The sequence below is a fragment of the Lygodium microphyllum genome, chromosome 5 (assembly GCF_053477565.2).
Source record: "Lygodium microphyllum isolate KBCC chromosome 5, Lygodium_microphyllum_v1.1.10, whole genome shotgun sequence".
Classification (NCBI taxonomy): domain Eukaryota; kingdom Viridiplantae; phylum Streptophyta; class Polypodiopsida; order Schizaeales; family Lygodiaceae; genus Lygodium; species Lygodium microphyllum.
The window spans coordinates 137,827,928-137,847,953 of NC_141139.1; positions in this window are offsets into that span (position 1 = coordinate 137,827,928).

The following is a 20,026-nucleotide window of genomic DNA, read 5'->3' on the forward strand; positions in this document are numbered from 1 at the left end:
AATGCCGAAACTTCTTCACGGCGAACACCATAGCTAATCCCTCCCTTTCTGTTGTTGAATAGTTCATCTCTGTTTCAGTGAGCTGCCTACTTGCAAAACTCACTGGGTAATCTAAGTTATGCTCACCAGGTTGGCACAACACCACCCCCACGGCGAACTTAGAAGCGTCGATGTGTACGTGGAACGACATGGTCCAATCTGGGGGTCGTAGGATAGGTGCTGCTGTTAGGGCTTTTTTCAGTTCCTCGTAGGCTCGCTGGCAGGCTTCGGTCCACTCGAAGGCAATTAGCAGCTTGTACAATGGCCTAGTGATCAGCGCGTAGTTTAGTATAAACCGCCGGTAGTATCCTGTGTGACCTAAGAAGCATTGAACCCCCCTATAATTACTTGGGGGTGGGAGGTCCACGATAACCTTGACCTTTGAGAAGTCCGTGCTGATGCCGTTCTTGGACACCACGTGTCCTAGGATGCAACCGTGCTTTACCCAAAACTGACATTTCAGGGGGTTGAGAGAGAGACGATATAAACGGCACCGTTCAAAGACCGCACGGAGTATTTCGAGATGCTAGTTCCAAGCCGAATGGACACACAGGTCATTGACGAAGACCTCCAACTCCTTGCGAAGCATATCCTTGAATATGGTGCACATGAGGCGTTGAAAGGTGGCGGGGGCATTGGTTAGCCCGAATGGCATGACTACATAGGCAAAGACGCCCCACTCAGTGGCGAAGGCGGTCTTGTGCCTATCTGCAGGGTGCACTTGCACCTGATTGTATCCCGAGAAGCCATCTAGGAAACTGTAGGCTTCCTCACCTACCACCCTCTCAAGCATGTGCTCGGTGTACGGTAAGGGGTAGTTGTCTCTCTTTGTCGCTGCGTTTACTTTCTTGTAATTGACGCACACTCGAATCTTGACGTTTTTCTTCATCACAATGACTATGGGTGATACCCAATCCATGTGCTCAATTTTGTAAATGAACCCGGCTCGCATTAACTTGTCAATTTCCTCCTTGACAGCGTGGGCGTGCTTGGGATTCATGGGGTATGGTCGCTGCTTGACCGGCATTGCATCCATCGTCATGGGTATGTTGTGAGTCACAACACTCGGGTCCACCCCTCGTAGCTCGTCTAGGGACCACGCAAAGACATCCCGGTACTCCCGCAAAAGAGTGATGAGGTTGGATTCTTCCTCCGTGGTCAAGTCCTCGGCAATGAACACCGGTCGGGGTGTTTCCCGTTCCAGGGCTAGGTTTATCTCCTTGACCTTGGCTGGCCCTTCGATGGGTTCGCGGATTTGCCCTTGGCGTTTGGCACTTAGCAGAACCACCACCCTATCCCCTTTTTTGAATCTCGAAAAGCGCTTAGGGAGGTCTCGTGGCTTTCGTTGTTCTTCCGATCGCACGTCGTTGGGGCGCTCTGTTTTATTCTGTCGTAGTCGTCGGCGCCTCAGGTGGATGGGCAGATCTCCCCTGGTGTGTCTGGCCGTGGGTGGCCTAGGGATTTCTGGGTCATCCTCCGAAGTAACTTCAGATTCAGAGTCGAATTCCTCATTTTCACTAGGGGAGGTGGTCTCTCCTGGCGGCCGCAGTTCGGAGGGCGACTCGGTTCTAAGCAGGGCTGCTGCTTTTGGTTGGGTCCCGGCCTGCTTAAAATCCACAGCCTCCATTTGTTCCAACCACGCACGATCGCATTTCGCACACATGACCCCTTGGTCCATCCAAAGGGCCGGCCTCGGCTGTGGTTTTGCATCCGCTCGGATTTGCTCAATCTCTCGCCCTTCGGTATCATATTCTACCGTGTCCATCTCACCCTCACTTTCTTTATCGAAGGGTTGGCAATCTTCGTATTCGTCGCCGGAATCCGCCTCGCTGGATTGCTCATCGTTCTTCAAGGCCTGTTCTGCCTCATTTTGTTGGTCGGGGACCAATGCCCAGTTGTATTTGAGATTTAGTTCGTGCACTCTGGTCCACTTCCATTCGGGTTGTTCCAAGTGGTCTTGGAGCGGCTTGAGATTGGCGGCTGCGTTGCGCTCCAGTTGGTTCGTTAGGTGTCCCAGTATTCCCTGAAGTTCTCTCCTATTGGTTGGTACTTGGAAGGCGACAGGTTTAGGTCCGTCATGGAGGCTTGCTGCCATCATGTAGACAGGTGTGGGCTGTGTTTCTCTTGGCTTGCCAACTGTTTTGACAGCCTGCTCGTAGGCTTCATGATCTGAGAATGGCAAATCAAGCGTAGCGAGAACGTGCATCCAATCCCGCTCGTCCTTCGGGCAAGGGATATACTTCGTCAAGGACCCGCGGGGTTCCTTGTTCTGGTCGGTTCCTTTGAGTAGAGTGGAGATGGTATCTAGGTCGACTGGTGAGGTCTTCCAAGTGTCCATCTTTATTCTCATAGCGTCAACTCGGTTGCCCAAGAAGATCAGGTTGTTACCCCAGTCTTCGATAACTCTGGCATTGCGCATCCAGGGTCGACCCAATAAGATGTCATAGTCTACTCCCTTCATGATGATGAAGTCGACAGAGAACTGGATTCCTGCAATCTTCATTGGCCAATTCTTCAAGACCCCGAATGGTCTTACTCGCATGCCATTTGCTAGTGTGACGTTAAACCGGGCAGTTTCGACGGGCGGGTTTCCCCACTTCTGTAGCACTGCATAGTTGAGCACACTGACCCCTGCGCCTGTGTCCACGATCCCCCTTCTCGTTGTGTCCCCTAGGGCTAGGACTGGCAGGACTGCGTGCATTTCTGAGCCCTCCCAGAAGGTGTTGATGTGCAAGGACTTAGGGCTTGAGTGTAGCGTCAAACTTGGCAAGTGCGTTTCCGCATCCTGGTCTTGAGCATTTCTCGGAGCTCGCTCGTGTGGCCTGTCAATCCACCGTTTGAGATCCTGCCACAGGGTCGAGTGCTGCCTGAGCAGCTCTCCTAGCGCAACCGTTACAGGGGTGGTCACTAGTGTGATTAGGAGATTGCTAAACCCCTGTCCTGCTCTATGTTCAGACTGTCCGGGCCAATGGCCAGGGCTGTCTTGTGGTTCTCTTAAGTCTAGGCCTGGCCTTGTCCTTGTTGGTACTGCTTGTGGCGTAGCCGACTCGGCAGACTTAGGGTGGGGTAGCGATGACGGTGTACTCATGCTGGAGAGGTCCTCAATCTCATCCTCCATGATGGGCTCGACGTCCTTGAGGTGCTGTTGAGCCTCCCTCACCCATTCCTTTACCTTTTCTATGGCTTCCAATTACCGCCTGGGGTGTGGGTATTCCCGCACCTTAGCGCTCTCCGGTTGCGCAGTTCTAGGGGCTGAAGTTTCTGCCTCTGCGTCTGAGACTTTCTTGCTGTGGGGCAAGGTCGTGATGCTGTCGGTTTTTAGTGCGACCTTAGCCTCTGACCTCTTCTTTTTCCGCCTACGGCTTTTCTTTCCTACAGAGGCAGCGTCGAGGTTGCTAGGTCTTGGCAGAGAGACGCCGGCCTGCTTTGTTTGTGCTCGGGTCATCACTCGTAGAGGGATAGGTGTGGCCTCCCCATCGGGGTTTTCAACTCCAAACAGTCCCAGTGGGACGGACGGAAAATTAGTCGTCCCAGAAGGCAGCTTCCGCTTTGGGCAATCTATGAAAAGATGAGTGATTCCGCACTCTGCACACCTTTGGTCGGCTTTGTCCCTATTTTGCTGCTCTCTTTCTAGGCACCGTGATGAGACGTGACCGGGATGTCCACATGTCCAACAAGTAACTGGATCAGGTGGCTGCCCTCCCAGGCCTCTACCCCGTCCTCGTCCTAGTGCCATCACCGGTATTGGTCGATAATCCATGAGGATTGCATTGCCCTCGTCGTCGTGCGAGACGTACGGGTATATATAGGTTTCTTCGTAACTGGGCTCCTCTACGTAATGCACAGGAGCATCGCTCGGTGGGTGGGTCACATAGGGACTAGGCGGCCTAGGGATACCGGTAGGGTTTATGTCTAGCCTAGGGACCGCTGGGTTCGTATCGTTAAGTGCTGGTAGGGCAAGAGGGGCTCCCCTTCCGTAGAATGGCTGTGGCCTGTTAGCCGGATAGAGCTGGCCGTAGGGCTGCGTGTACAGTAGTCTTCGTGGTAGTCTGCAGTGTGCGGCATCATGTCCGAACCTTCCGCAATTGGTGCAGGGTCTTGACCTAGGGTCCTGACATTCTGCTGGCAGGTGGTTTCCTCCGTAGTACACGCACTGGGTGTGCTGACGCGTAGGTCGCCTTAACATGTCCTATATTTTGGCCAGTTTTGTCTTGACCTCGGCCAAGCCATGGTCTGCCTCGGCGGCCTTCCCCTTATCGTGGGATGACGTGTTGGATCGCTCACTAAAGGTTGGCGTTTGTTCTAAACTCCGTGGGTTGATTTCTTTCGGGTTCGAGCTCCTGGAGCTCCACTCCCTCAGCTGGTCATCGACCCTAATGGCCTCCTCAAAAACCCTAGCCACCATGTCCCTTTGCAAGCTCGAGTTGCCCGCCAGTGCTTTGCACAATTCGGTTGACACTGCCCTGTCGGTCGGTCTTTCGCCTAAGGGGATTCTCTTAAGGAGTCTTCTAACGTGGGTCACGTAGTCGCGGATGCCCTCCTTCTCCTTCTGCTTGACGTTCATCAGACGCACTAGCAGGTTGTTAGAGTATCCGGGTTCGGCAAATCTCTTGACGAAGAGATCCTTGAGGTTATTGAAGTTGGCTCGTTCTACATTATCTAGACTTGTATACCACGTCCTACCCTTATCGCTTAAGCAAAGTCCGAATGCTTGCGAACGCTGGGTCTGGTCGTTGAGGCCATTGGCTTCGCAGACCTGCTCGAACTTCTCGACAAAGTTGTACGGGTCATCCGGTGGTTGGTACTTGTCGAGTTGCTTAGCGACAATAGGTATTTTGGCTTGGCTCTTTGAACCCTGGTTTGCCCCTAGTCCTGCAAGTAGCGAGGTTGCTAGTGCAGCAGCATTTTGTTCCGTCGCGGTGTTATCGAGCAGCCATTTCATGAGGAGCTCGCCCAGCGTCAGGTCTCCCTTGAGTGCTCTTTCCTGATCTGTTCGGTTTCGGCCAGCCAAGTTCAGCACTCGCTACACCTCATGCAGCTCCATGCTTTGCCTTAGGCTCCTGGCTTGTTGGTCCCTATTATAGTCTACTATGCCCTGCAATGCCTTGCGGGCTAGCCTCCTCTCCTCTTCTAGGTCTGCAATAATTGCCTCCGCTGTCCTGCCATGGTGTTCGTACCGGGTGTGCGCATCGTAACTACTCACCATTTTCTGTATGGCTTTCGGAAACGTGCTAACATCTAGCTCCCCCGCAAATCGATGATCTGAAACTCCCTCTGTCATGGTGAAATCCTCACGTCTAGTTCTCAGTCAAATCCTTGTCGTTGTTGCTCCTTGCTAGATCCTGCCCTGCGCTTTGTGCGTCTGTCACGCTTGGGTTTTCTCCTAGTGGTGGGTTTTTTTGGCAATTTATCTGAGTGAGTTCTTTTTAATTTTTGAATGCACTGCTCAACTTAGGGCCACTCGTAATTGTGTTATCCTCGTGCACTCGTGCTCAAACAGGCTTTTGACTTTCCTAAGTGTTCTTCAAGTGCGGAAATTCAATCAAAGTGTTGTGAGTGCTTTCCCTGTGTCTCGCTCACTCTTGTTCGTTTTGGGCCTAACAGGCTTTGCTACTCCATTTCTGGCCGCCTTATGGGTCACAGGGCCCTATGCTGCTTCCTGTTGCGCATGTGGGGGGTGGGCCACTGGGAGGGTGCCCCAGTGTGCTCCTAGATGGGTCAGGTTTTGTTTTGGTTTGACTTTGGGAATCGGACGTCCGATTTACCAGTGGTCCGATTGTGGGGATCGGACCAGGTATATCAGGGCGAAGTGGGGGTCTTAGGGCCCGCGTGTCCGATTCTCAAGAAGCGGACGGGCGAGTGTGCGAGGAATCCGTCCGATTCTAGGAGGTCCGATTCCAGGAGGTCCGATTTTAGGAGGTTTGATTCTAGGAGGTCCGATCCTAGGAGGTCTGATCCTAGGAGGTCCGATTCTAGGAGGTCCGATTGGGCATGGTCCGACTGGTGACGTGTATTACTCCGTCCGATCGGACCGGGTGGGTCCGAGTCGAGGCGTCCGAGTGGTCCGAGTGGTTGAGTCAGACGAGTTGGTCCGAGCGTCCGATTTTAACAAAAGGGACTGGTCGGTCCGAGTGCCACGTGGCACGTCCGATCGGACCAGTTAGTCCAAGTTAGTGATTGAATGGGTGGTTCTGATTGGACGATTGTCCGAGTGTCCGATTCTGGGAATCGGACACTGGGCCGGCCGTCCGATTCCGCCGGTCCGATGGGTCGCGCACACCGATTTGCTCAATTTTCACTAGGTGTATTATCCTATTGGTCATGCGATTACCCCGCGACAGAGTTGGAGTGGGGCGGACGAGATCGATTACCTGAAGTCGCCGAATGCGATGTCCTCCTAGCTCCAGTCGATCGGACAGCTGCCCAGCTCGCTCACTCTCTCACTCTCTGTCTCTTTCGCTCTCTGTTGGTTGGAAATGGGGTCCTCCTGCCCCCCCCCAGAGTTTTATACTCTGCTAGTTCTGCCCTACACCCTCCAGCTTCCTTCCCTAGTGTTTCTTATGCCGTTACCTTGCATCTACTCCATTTTTTCCCTTTGTTCCTGTGATTTCTCCCTTGTTTCACAGCAGCAGCCCTCTGCCTTTTTGTGTGTGATTTCCTACTGCTAATATATCCTAAACACATCCTGAATCGAAAACAAAACACTGAACCAATTTCTCCATGTTTTCCAGTCATTAATAACCAAATTGTTCCAAAACACTTACATGTTCTGAAGATCAAAAACACCAGACTTCCTACCTCATCTCAAGCTCCGTTTCAGGGTGAATGCCCTACTTCGATGCTCGATATGGGGCGCGCGAGTGCTCGAGCTTGAATCCATTTGTCCCGGCAACGGAACCAAAATGTGGGAGCTTTCGCTCAACCGCCAAGACCCACGGACCGCTTATTGTTCAAGCGTTCCAAGCAAGCTCTCATGGCTATCTCTCACCTAGCCGACACGCCGTCGATCCTAAGAATGCAGTGAACTTACCTTGATGCTTGATCGAGTGCCCTCCTCTCTCTCACACTTCGGTAGCTCCACGATTCTTGATGCTAGCTCAAGCATCCTCAAGCCTCCTCCATCTCCAAGCCTCATCCTCCATAGCCGCGCGCAAGAGAGAAGAGAAGAAAGGAGAAGAGGAGAAGGGGGGAGGAGATGGTGGAGAGCTTCACCCTCTTGATTCCTCACTCTCTCACGTGCTCACTCCCTCACACTCTTCCACTCCCTCTCTCAAGAGCACACACAAGCAAGAAGAAGGAGAGAAGAAGAGAGGAAGAAGAAGACTAGTTTTGCCACACCAAAGAATGAGCTCTTCATTCACTTTTCAACTTTATATACAAAACCCTACTTCCCTTTTGGGCGGTCATTCCCTTTTTCCCTTTTTTACATGGCCGGTCATAACCTCGGCCTTGTTTTCCATTGTTCTTTTCTCTTCCTTGCTTTCTTTTCACTACCCTTCTATCTTTACAAATAGCACGGGTGAGAGCCCGGCACTCATTTACAAGATTTTAGAGTGCGCTTTTTATGCGCCTTTCCCTTTTTATGGTTGCCTTGGTCTTTAACGGTTGTCCTTGTGCTTTTGGCCTTTTCTCCTTCTTTTCCTTCCGTCGGGCTACCTTCTTTTCGTCTTTGCCCTACGTCTTCTCTGCCTTCTTTCGCTCTCGTCGTGTTGGGGTTAACAACATATCTCTTTGTCTTCTTTTCTAGTAGCTTTTTCATCAACCCTAAATCGTTCTCCACCAATTCTGAGCTAAGCGCCACTTCCACAATCATGGTTACATCTCCTTGTTTGATTGCTAGAGTGCCACTCTTCTTCGTAGCATTGAAGGATCTAAGGAGCTCTGTGCACTTGTTATGATCTATCACTGGTTGACCTTATCTAGGTACTTGGCTAGATTATGCCACTAAACAATCTCTCTGGTCGCATCCTCAATTACCATTAGCTCTTCCAGGTTGTGTATGCTTCGGTATTGCAACTGGTTGAATACTTGCATTTTTGTGGTTAGGTAATATTTGTTCTTTTCTTCCTTTAGTAAAGAGTAGCCCTGCCATTTGGACTCCTAATAACACAATAGCTCATCATGAGTTCTCTTTGAAGGACAAATTTTGCTTTAAAGCAAAATAGTTAGAAGGAAACATTATTAAATAATGAAATGCATAAGCCAAGGAATGAAGAATTTCCATATCAATCAATCCATACATTTTAGGAAGAACTTCCTAAAGCAATTTTTGCTATATAAAAATTCAATTTATCCTTCTCTTGGAGTTCAATCCCATTTCAATTCATATTCACCTTTTACCTTACTCCCTCCCCTCTTGGAACGATGAGAATCCTTCCTAGGATTGGAGGATGAAGGAAAAAGGGCATTTGGGATTCTCTCAACGGTCTTTCTTATTGGAAGATCCAATCATAGAACTTTGGGTTATAGTCCAACGTAGTCTAGTAGTCCATGTCTTATCATCGAATACCCACATGTGTGATATAGGTCAAGGCATTGGTCAGGAGATCACCTAAATTCTTTTTGCTAGCAATATGAAGTTCTTCCTTTGTCAAGATCCTAAGTATGGATTTAATATTTTTTTATCCTCTAATGGTCTATTTCCTGTCAAGGCTAGTATTCTAAATGAAGTTGGGACCACATAGGTGGGGTCATATTCTGAAGTCTTGATGGCAGGTCCTTGCTCTACATTGGTCATAATTTGACAACCCATGTGTTCCCATTGAATGCAAAGAGAGTATCATTTTCATAGGAAATTCGACTTGGATTAGCTAGCTTTTCTAGCTCATTGAATTCATCGGGCGACATTGGAACTTTTCTTTTCTTGAAGGACGTGATCAACCATTAGTTTAAGGCTTTTTCTTGGAAAATTTCAATGGCAATCAACTCCTTTGTGATCGTGGTAGTTTTTATTAATATGAATTCAAATTCCTTCCAAGAACAAGGCAAAGATCATACATCATTTGCTATCCGTTCTTCAAGTAAGCCAAGCATTCATAGCTTCTAGCAAATAATGTGAAAGTTGAGTCCAATCATCTTATACAAGTCACTAAGTCATCTCCCATGTTCATGGCCATATCGAATGCCAACTCGAGAATCAATCGGTATTGATAACATGGTTTGAGTGGATTGGACTACTGAGCTATGGTGGCCTTTGTTATGTGTTGGTCATCATTTGGGTGGTTGTTATTTGTTGCTTATGATGGAGCTTGCATTTTAGGGGCCATGTGGATCTCTATTTGTGTAGTGGGTGGTGCATTGGAGGTATTAGGGCAAGACCTATTGGTAGTGGGTCTTGATTTTTGGGCAATAGACCCATTGAATATTCACAGATTGAGCATCATTTTGCTTGCTTTGATTTTTACCTCATGGTAGCTCACAGATGTATGGACATTGGTTGGAAAATTATAGTGGATGGTCAAGTGTGCCCTTCATGGATTTAGGCAACCACACCAAGATGTTGTCATCATAGAAGCCTTGGGCATGCAATAGGGCTTTGTTTTTCAACAAGTTGTCTTTTCATGCTCCTTCATAAGTCTCTTTGCACCTTGTGTTGTTTCGAGGGTTAACGTTACCTGCTCCTAATAGCTGAGTGCCATTCCATAGCCGTGGATGGTATGGGTTGGAGAGTTAAGAATAGTTTGGGAAATGGTACTTGGGGCTTTTGGAGAATTGGTCATGTAGGATAAGCTTGTGATATATGATTAGAAATTGCTGGTGTTGAGGTTATGTTGACTAATTGAAGAGGGCCCTTGGATTTGTTGGCTAGTTGCATCCTTTCCATATGGTAAAGTGTTGTAGAAGGCCATCCATGCGTCCATATTGCCATCCCATATACTCCTTCTTTTTGGCTTAGACTCATAGCTCTTTACTGTTTTAGACTCCTCTATTACTTTGTCCTCGCAATATTTGGTGGGTTTTCTCTACCACAGTGTTGAGTGTCTTACTCTTTCCTCTAGCCACCTTTTGCCCAGCCACGTAAAAAACGTGATCACCTCCTCCACCACCTTTGGTGATAGCACTCAATTAAGTGATGAGAGGTAGGAGAAGGTAAATTCAAAAGGATTCAACAACTTTCATACTACATCCATAGGGACAATTCTTGTGTCCAATTGATGAGTAAGAATTCTTCACATTGAGGGATTAGGGCTTTAGGCAGTATTGGTCAAGGTTTGGCACTAAGCTTCATGTGTAATACCTCTGCTAACTCCCTTCTTCTGCACCTCATTTTCACAATCCTCTTTGGGACAATGGGGTCTTTGCCATACACTTCCACTTGTGATTCAAGCTATGGAGGTGGGCTTGGGATGTCAGACTGCTCTTCCTCAACATTTTACTCCTCGAAATTGGGCTCTTTTTCTAGATGTGGCTCTATATACCTACTCATGAATGGGGAGTTGTGCTTGTTGCTCTTGTTTTTCAAAACCCAATCGGTTGAGCTAGACAATCCTACCTTGACCACATGTTCCCTTTAGTCTACTATGCTTAGGCTGGTACTGGCTCTAGGTGTCTTTTCATGAAGGCTATATCTCAATGCTCTTCTTGTGAGTTTTAATTTTCTTTTAAGCCCTTCAATTGTCTCTTCCCCTTTCCAACTTGAGTGACATGTAGTACTATGTTCAAAAAGGCCTCTTGTTGTGCCATCATCCCCGTCTCTAGGGCCTCCACTTTTCCTTCAATGATTGTGTGCTCACTTTTTGATAATCCCAGATGCTCTATTAAATCTTTCATTCAAGCCTCATTCCTTTTTGCCCATCCTTCTACTCTCTCTTTCATTTGTTCAAGACTCTAGTTTTGTTCTGGTGAGAGGGTAGTTAACAACTACCCTTGCTCCCTCCATATTGCAAGCATCCTTTCTCTGTCTTCGCCTTTGCATTCCACCCACTCCCTTTGGATGGTATCCTCATGGAGTGTTGTCTGGAGTTGATTATGTAGCTACGCCATCTTGTTCATGGCCTCTTCATCTTTCTGTGTCTTTGTAGCATGCAGCTCTTGTCCCAACTCCTCTCTTTACCTCTTCAACTCCTTGTTTTCTAACTCCAAATATTTAATTTCCTTGAAGTTTAAGGTACATAGTTGTTCTAAAGCCATGTGGCTTTCCCTTTTCTCTTCGTGTAGGTCCTTCAAATTTTCTTCAACCTTTCTTGCCTTCAAGGCCTCTTTTAGAGCTATCACCTCCATGGTGTATATTGTTATTTGACTCCTCTTTTTCAGTCAAAAGGTTGCAAATGCCTCATTTTCTACTTTTAGCTTGACAAGTGTAGCTTTTCATTACTCATTCGTTCTCTTGCACTAGCTTTGGAGCTCCTTTACTAGCTCCTCATAATTTTTGGTGTTGCATGCTAGCAACGGTACTGAAGTGGTGGATATCTCAAGTCTTGGAACTTTTGGATCTTGGCCAGATTCAATATCAGCTCTGTTGTTGGTCTCTTGGCTCCCCGGGGGTCCACTAGGGTTTACTGTATGGTACCACGTGAGTGTAAGGGAGGGGGGTTATTTAAGGGAAGGAGGGTACATTTTATAAGGTAAGGTCCCATAAATAGGGGGTAGATAAGGGGAACTTTCATATATTTCTTGCACACAAGTGACGTCTCCTTATTACTACTACTGAGTCCCCCGTGCTTGGCTCCTACCATTGGGGCCCCTTCTGATACCATTGGTGCTAGATCCCACACTTTGCGCAATAGATATTGCACCAATACCATCACATTACTCTCATTGACCATTGTTTCTATGGCTCCTTGTGTTGAGGTGGTTGTGGGCGCCATGTTTGATGGTATTGTGTGCATATAGGGGCCTTTCCCTTGCCTTCCAACACTGGTCTTTGTCCAACCTCCTCTAGCAGCACTAATGCTAGGCACATGTCACATGTAGGGCTCATCCTAGCTAGCTCCTAAGATCGAGAGGGTTGTTCCACTGGACTTCTAATAGCAATGGCCACTTACTCCTCCTCCTCATCTTGTCTTATCTTTTCTTCATGTTCCTCTTGTCTCTTTTTGCATTCCTCTTCAAGTTTTCTTGATTCTTCTTTAGATCTTTGTAAATTTTTTCTTTCTTCATCGGTGGATCTAGTCTTCCTGATAGGAATCCTGAGCATAATTCTTCTCTTCTCTCCCTGGCTAGATGGTGTTGAGTCCCCCTACTTGCTAACCATTCTCTCACTTGATTTTCCTCATTGTTGAGTTTGGCGGTCAACTTTCCTCATCTCCTAACCACTTTCTCTGATTCGTTTTTCTCGAATCTGTGAGCCTCTTCTTCTCCAAGGTTTCCTATGGAGAAAGAGATTGGAGAGCTCACTAAAATGGGTGAGTAATGCTTATGGATTCATGATTATTCTCATGTTTCCTCCCCTTCCTCTTCTCTATCAAGTTCTCCCATAGCCTCTTAGATTACTGCTATTAGCACTCCTCCAAAACCCATGTTTGATGCCTTGGGAGTAGGTTTCTTTCTTTTTCACTCAGCCCTCGTCTCATTGGGAATTCTTCTCTTGTGGCACTTAAGGTTGACACTAGTATCTTAGTTGATGCCTAGATGTTGTTCAGACATAGAAGTTTAGATTTACTTCATCCATGGCCTTGGTTGCAATGCTCTTGATGAGTAGTGGTACCCCTATTCTATTTGTGAGGGCATTGAACATGTGGCTTGAAAAGAGTGCATGAACCATCTTGGCTTGCAACCTCATAGTATTCAGGGATGTCTCCTATGTTGATTCCATCATTTGTGTATAATTAGTGATTATTTTCTACACTAAATATCACTTACAACACTCGTGAGACCGCACTTATCTAGATAATGTAGTTAGTTTTTCTACACTTAAAGGTCACTCACAACACTCCTTAATGGGAGAACCAAAATACATGACACATGCTCAACTTTGCCAGGGAAAAACTACAAAATCGCACATAGTCAAGAGATGCTAAGGAGTGTTGGTAGGATCTAGTGACCTAAGGTCTAGGGTTTGAGAGACTTGACTTGTATAGGAAAGACGTGCAACAAAATATGAACTCCCATGAATTCAATACTCTATTAATTGAATCTCGAAGGATCAAGTCATGTATACCTCTATAGCCTTCTTAGTGGTTGGGTTCTAATATTACTTCTCCATTTTGAAACTTTGTATTTCATGGCAAAAGTTTGGATGGCATTACTACATAATGCCATGAACATGTATCCTCTTGCTTAGAAACTTTTGGTTCCTAGCCTATCGATTTAAGGGGTTTTTCTCTCTCACATGGATCTTTCTTAAATGAGTGAAGGATTCTGAAACAATGCCATCTAAAGCTAAAAACACAAGCTCTCAAAAAAAAACTATTGACTTTAAAGCATCAGGAAGAACCTTATTTATGAAGATATGTTTTTACAAGCTCAAAAAGAACTCTCAAATGTCTTGCCCATTTTAAGTCTATAAACATCAAGAATTCAAGTGATGTATTAAGAATTCTTTTCCATAGAAAAGATGCCACACTCCATCTTTAGTAAGTACATATAAGTGAAGGTACCCACAAGTCTAAGAAATGTATACTTGAGATTATCATAACCTTATCAAATGTCCTAGTTTTGTAAAACTTTGTGTGTAATCTAACTTAGCCACAAAATAAATAAGGATCCATAGATTCTCACTGTTTATCCAAGGATTACATGAGGAAGCTTTCAAAACTTAGGACTTGTTATAGGATAGTAGGAGTACAATAGAAAAGTAAAGGTCAACATGAGAGCCATACTTTATCCTTGAGCGTGACATCAATGTTACAAAAGGACACTACTTATATAATCTTTAGCTTGCAAGGAGGGAATTATTCTATAGCACATACACAACAATAATATCAAACATTCCCATGGGCATCAATAAGCATCTACATTATATTTCATCATGTATATCTCAATCGTAACACATAGGACCTTCATCACATGAATGCATATATTCATCAAGATTTCATACCATAAGCTAGGGAGTATTTTTGTATATTCAAAAAATCAAAATTTTATCATGACTTTGAAACTCTTTCCACCAAGCACAAAGAAACTTGTTGTTTGGAGCTTCTCTTGTATGGATTTACAACACAATTAAGAGGTGTTGTAGGAAAAATATCCAATAGCTCTTGATAGTCAACATGTTGCCAACTAGAGCATATCGATGGCCATTCCCAAGAGATTGAGGCCCACTCTAATACCATTTTTTGGATTTAAGGTTGCAAAACTACAAGTACACTGCTTGAAGAGGTAGAAGCTTCAAAGGAAACGACAAAAAGTGTATTGAGATGTATCACTTGAGAAGATTTAAAAGACTAGGTATGCCCTAAAAATGAATAGGTATATATTCAAGGTCAAGGGAAAAAGACCACCTAAGAGGAAAATGGTGCCTTGACTGTCCTAATTGTGTTTACACACTTTGCTACCAAAACGTGGCAACATCTATTCTACATGCCTTATTGATTCTCTTTATCAATCCATCATCTATAGATAAACTGATTTAATGAAAAAACATACCTACAATCTTCTACCACATTGGTACCATTATCTATGAGTTCGTTCATCACAAGGTTGTTGTAACATTTTCATCTAGTAGCTACTAAGAGATACTTGGTATAATTTAGGGGTTTCTCAATCATCACCAACATGTTGGGGCCTCTAACCACTATGATTTCTTTATCGCTCGTAAGGTCACATGAAGTTTGATGTAGGATGAAGAATTGTAGACATTTTTAATGCCAATAGCCTTGTATTTCACCATGTATATGAGTCTATATCCAAATGGAATATTACTTTATCTCCATTAAAATATAATCACTTATAGATGGTAATGAGATTCTAGGCCCATGTTCATTTCTTGTGTGGATTGATTATATTTGTCATCTAGAGTTGTGCATATCAGGAACAAAGAAAACCAAATGAGGATGTGATAATGATATGCAATCAAATGGAACCTTGAGACACATGTGCAACCATATATATATACTTATTGCATCCAACTTTTAGGATCTCCTCATGCATCAATCCTCTAGAGATGTTCTTGTTTTTAAATTCTACTTTGTTTTTATTTTATCTTATTATCTTCATCAATATATCCTCACTTGTTAATCCTTTTTGAGGTTGACCATTAGTGTAAAGTTCAAAATGAAAAAATGATGAGCAAGAGAAGTAAAAAAAGATTAGCATTGGTTATTATTTGTGATATTATGTGCATTGATATATGCACCATTATTTACCCTAAAATCTACACAAATACAGTGTGATTATGTGTACAATTATTTACATGTTTAGCTTTGCCATGGTGTACCTATTTAAGTTGTTATTCCCTATAATTTGTAGATAAAAATACATTAGAAACTTATGTAATAAATAATAGAAGTAGTGTACATTAGTGCATTTAATATCACACTTACATACATGCTTCTTTAGGTGACTAATGGTGATGGATTGCTGGATTGGGAGAAGGCCGCTTTTCTAGTAAAAAAGGGGGTCGTTTTTCTAGTAAAAAAAGGGGCTATTGTGGGAGGAGCCTGAAGAGAAAAAAGAAGAGAATCGGTTGTGGCTTTTCCCTTCCATCGGTCAGGGATTCTGGGACCCGATGTGTAGAATTCAGGCAACTCATACACTGGATCGACCCCCCCATAATAGTTTGAGAAAATTGGTTGTGTCGTTTCTGGTTGCATCGTTTTTATAACTGACGGGGTAACACGGGCTTGCAAATGATTATTAGGCTCAGAATGGCAACACAAGAGAAGGCGGAAGCAGAGAAAATCCTATAAGTGAAGCGCTGAAGCCGAGGCTGAAGCAAAATTTCTTTGTGGCCAAGGGATTGCAAGGCAGCAAGCTTTCAGGAATCCGTCGAGCTCTTCTTTGTGAACTTCTCCATCGACTAAGGATCAATGGCCCAATGCCTATCTGGATTGACGCTGAATTAGGAGCCATGAATCTTTTGTAGAACTCTGGAGCTACTTGCAAACATATAGAAAAATCGATGTCAGTTGCTATAGAATGGGAATGCTATCCTACCTGAGTTTTGACGTGTTAGGAATGCTTATAAACCTTATAAGCTGAAGCTACATTCAACCAGAGAATGAGAAGCGCTTGGAAGAAGAGTAGAATATTCGTAAAAAGGAGATTGAGAGTTTGAAACAACGACTTAAGATGTTAACACAAGACTTAAAACAAACAGAAATAGAAACCCAGAAGGCCCTACATAGAGAGCTTGAGGTTATGCAGAAGAAAAAGAATTTTATAGTAGAAATGGAAAAAGCTGAAGCATACATTAACAGGGCACAGGAGGGCTATCTCTAGTGTGACTAATAGATGTCTACAAATAGTAGCAAATCAGAAGAGGAATCAAGTGTGGCTCTAAACAGTGTTGGAAGAGAATATGTATTCCATGGCTGAAAAGCAGTAAGCAAACAACCTACAGAGTGTTTCTCTCCTTAATAGCAAGAGTCTAGTCTTCAACATATAGATTATCTTGGTGCTTCTTATACAGTACTAATCAACGGACAACTTGTAGATTATCTCTTTCTGAAATAGCAAGAAGGGACGTGAAGGACTTCAGTTTTTGAATAGCCAGTTTATAAATCAGATTTGTTTCCTTTATGAAGCTGAAGCTGTTGATGTTGAAAAGGGTTGTAATTAAATGTGATCTCGCTTGATTGATCTTCTATCCTGAAATTAGTCAAGGTCCTCTATGGTCGCGACTTTGCTTTTGAAAACCCTTCGACATCTTTGGTGAACCCGACGTGAAAGTGTCGTATAAATTTCAGGATTGGAGATACTTCAGCATCCATTTCAGCCTCTTCTACAATTCCTGCTTTGTCCTCTACTTCAGCTCCATCATTGACTGCTGCTTCAAGTACTTCAACGGATGATTTAAAGAAGATTTTGCAGAATATGTCTTTGTATATGCAGCTTCAAAATCAGCAGACGCAATTGTATATGCAGCAGCAGCAGCAATTGCATCAACAACAGTTGTCTCAGCAAAGGCAACTATATTCGGAGCAAGAGAATGCAATCAGTGCGACTAAGGTGATTGAAGCAGTTGAGAATGAAAAGAAGTGTTTTGATGGCCGTAATGTTTCGGCTTATTAGAAGACGTATGAGATCAAGATGGGATTTTTTGGAGTACCAGCAGGACTTATAAGTATTTCCTTCCTCTTGTCAGACCTGCCTTGAGGGCAAAAGTGACTGATCTTTTTCTTCAAAATTCGCATTGGCAAGATTTTAAGAAGGCCCTGAAAGAATATTATTTCCTTGAGGACTTTGGGATGGCTACACGGCAGTCATTCCGAGAGTGGGTCTACATGCCAAACAAAGGTCTACCTGCTTCAGAGTTGATACAAGAACTTGAAGAGAGGTATAGTCAGCTTGATGCCATTGAACAAAGAGCATTGGATGTTGAGAAAGTTGAGCTTTTCTTGCAAGCTACAGATCCTGCTCTTCAGGAAGAATTAGGAGAGCTTCATGAGGATCGCACGAAGCCTATGGGTCTTAAAATGGATTGGCAAGATGCCCAGGATGTAGTCTCGACTTTGATCAAGGGGAGGATATGGAAGACCCACCTACAAAATGGATCTATGACACTGACACCGTCTTCTGCTCCTATGCCTGCTTCTATGCCTGTTATTTCTTCTCTTCCTCAGCCAGTTTCTTGGCCTCTGCCAGTGCCTACTGTTTCTACTCTTGCTCCTCCTGTTCCAAGACTGATGCCGACTCCTTCTGCTCCAAAACCATCCGCTCCGTCGGTTCCTTCCTCTCTTGATGACATAATCAAAGGCATAACTGATTTGACATTGGAGTCAATTAAAGCAGAATTGGTGGGAAAATTGAAAGAGCAGTTTGCTTCGACTGCGCCTACTATTTCTTCCAGTGCTCCTATTGCACCTAGGAGAGATCGAAGATGTATTTGGTGTGATAGTGTGGGCCATCAGCATTGCAGGGATTGTGAATCTTTTCAGGATGCAAGGAGGAAGAATTTGGTATTTTGGGGACAAGATGGTAAGATCTGATTGATTGAAATAGGAGCTCCGCTTGCTACCAATTTTGGAAAAGGCGGAATGAAGAAATTAGTGGATGACATAGCTGCGCGTACTTCTTATGTGGCAGCTAGAGGAGATGCTTCTGCATATGGAGTCCAGATTGAGAAAGGATCAGATAATCAGTCAGCATTATGGACTTATGCTATGGAGACGGCAAACAAGGGAAAAATTCAGCAAACTGTTTTGACTAGTGCAGGTTCTAACATCAGATCTGACACAGGTTGGGATTCGCCTGTTGACAGGTACACTATTTATGCCTACTTGGCTAAGTCTCAGGGAGCAGATGTACTTGTTGAGGAGAAGCATAAGAGGGATGAAGAAAATCCAAATGCAGCTAAAAATACTAGAGGGGGTGAGTTTGTTACTCCACCTACAGCAGAACCGTCTTTGAGGCCAGGGCCAGAATGATAGATGGAAGATGCTCAAAAGAAAGAAAAGAGGCAAGAGCCTAGAGAGAGAAAGCAGCCAGGGTTTAGATTGATGTCCGATATTGAGACATCTACGGACATGAAGAAAATCTTTAATGACAAGATACTTGGCAGTGAGGTGACTTTTACTATTTTTGAGGTTTTGGGCATCTCGAAAAGAGAGTTTCAAGATCAGTTCCAAGAAGTCCTGAAGAGGAAAAGACATGCATTGCCTACTCCTGATACACAGGGAGTTTTGATTGGGGAGTTGGATGAGGATGAGGATGAGGTTATGGTTGACAATGCTTCTGTTTTTCCATAGATAGAGAAGAGGGTTCAACCTATGCATTATGCTGAAACTGATGAGCCTATCTTGATATCGCGTAGTCACTTTTCGCGGAGTCATTGGGCTAGGGCAACTACAGAAATGATGGTAAAAATTGGAGAGAAATAGGTGCCTTATGTTGCTTTGGTGGATCATGGTTCAGAGATTAATCTCATAGTTCGTGGAGTTTATGAAAGTAATAGATGGCCTATGGATGTAGAGCATTGGTGGCGTATGAGAGCCACCAACAACACTGCAGGTGATTTGTATGCTACATGTCCTAGTGTCAAGGTTTCTATTGGAGATGTAGAGGAGGATTTCCATTTCTTTGTGCAGGATTCATGCTCTTATCCCATAATTCTTGGACAGCCATTCATCACAGAGATGCGCATGGAAACAAAAGTAATGGATGATGGATCTGCTTATGCACGGATTCGCAGTAAAGATGGTATGAGAGCAGTTCAGTTTATGGTGACTGTGTGTGTGAACCATGTTAGAAACAGGGATACTCTTAGAGATGCACCTTTGCCCACTGTGAGGGATTCGGGTTTTCATTAGGTACCACTGTTTCGCAAGACGACAGTGGTACAAAGCAGAGGAGATTGGAGTTCTCGCCTCCTGGCAGTAGTGTTTTCTCCTCTAGTTTTGTTGGAATTTTAGCAAACAGTTCGATGAGTTATCAGAAGACTTCTAAGTTGCCTAGAGCTACCAGGCAAAACATATGTAGGAAGGAGAAAAAATTGAAAAATGCAGGTATTTTAGAGGATGATGAGCATATAGATGGGATGTATGATAGTATGGTTTGTGCAGATATGATGATAGAGATGGAAAATATGTTGAAAATTGATATGCAGAGTTGTCACAGTAATGTAATAGTGCAATCCCTGGACATGTTTCATGAAATTGCAGATTTTGTGTCACAGATAGAGTCAGAGGCTGAGGTGACTTAGCAAAAAGTATTGAGTGCTGATGAAATTCAGCAAACAGAGTTTCTGGCTGATTATGATCAGCCTACAGAGACACAGAGGGCTGAAAACTTTCAGCCAATAGAGTTTACTGCTGAAATATTTCAGCATCCAGAGTTTAGGGCTATTCCTATGCAGTCCATAGAGCAAAGGGCTGAGGATATTTAGCCACTAGAGTGCAGAATTGCTGATTTACAGCAAGATTTGAGTAATGCAGAGGATCATAATGAA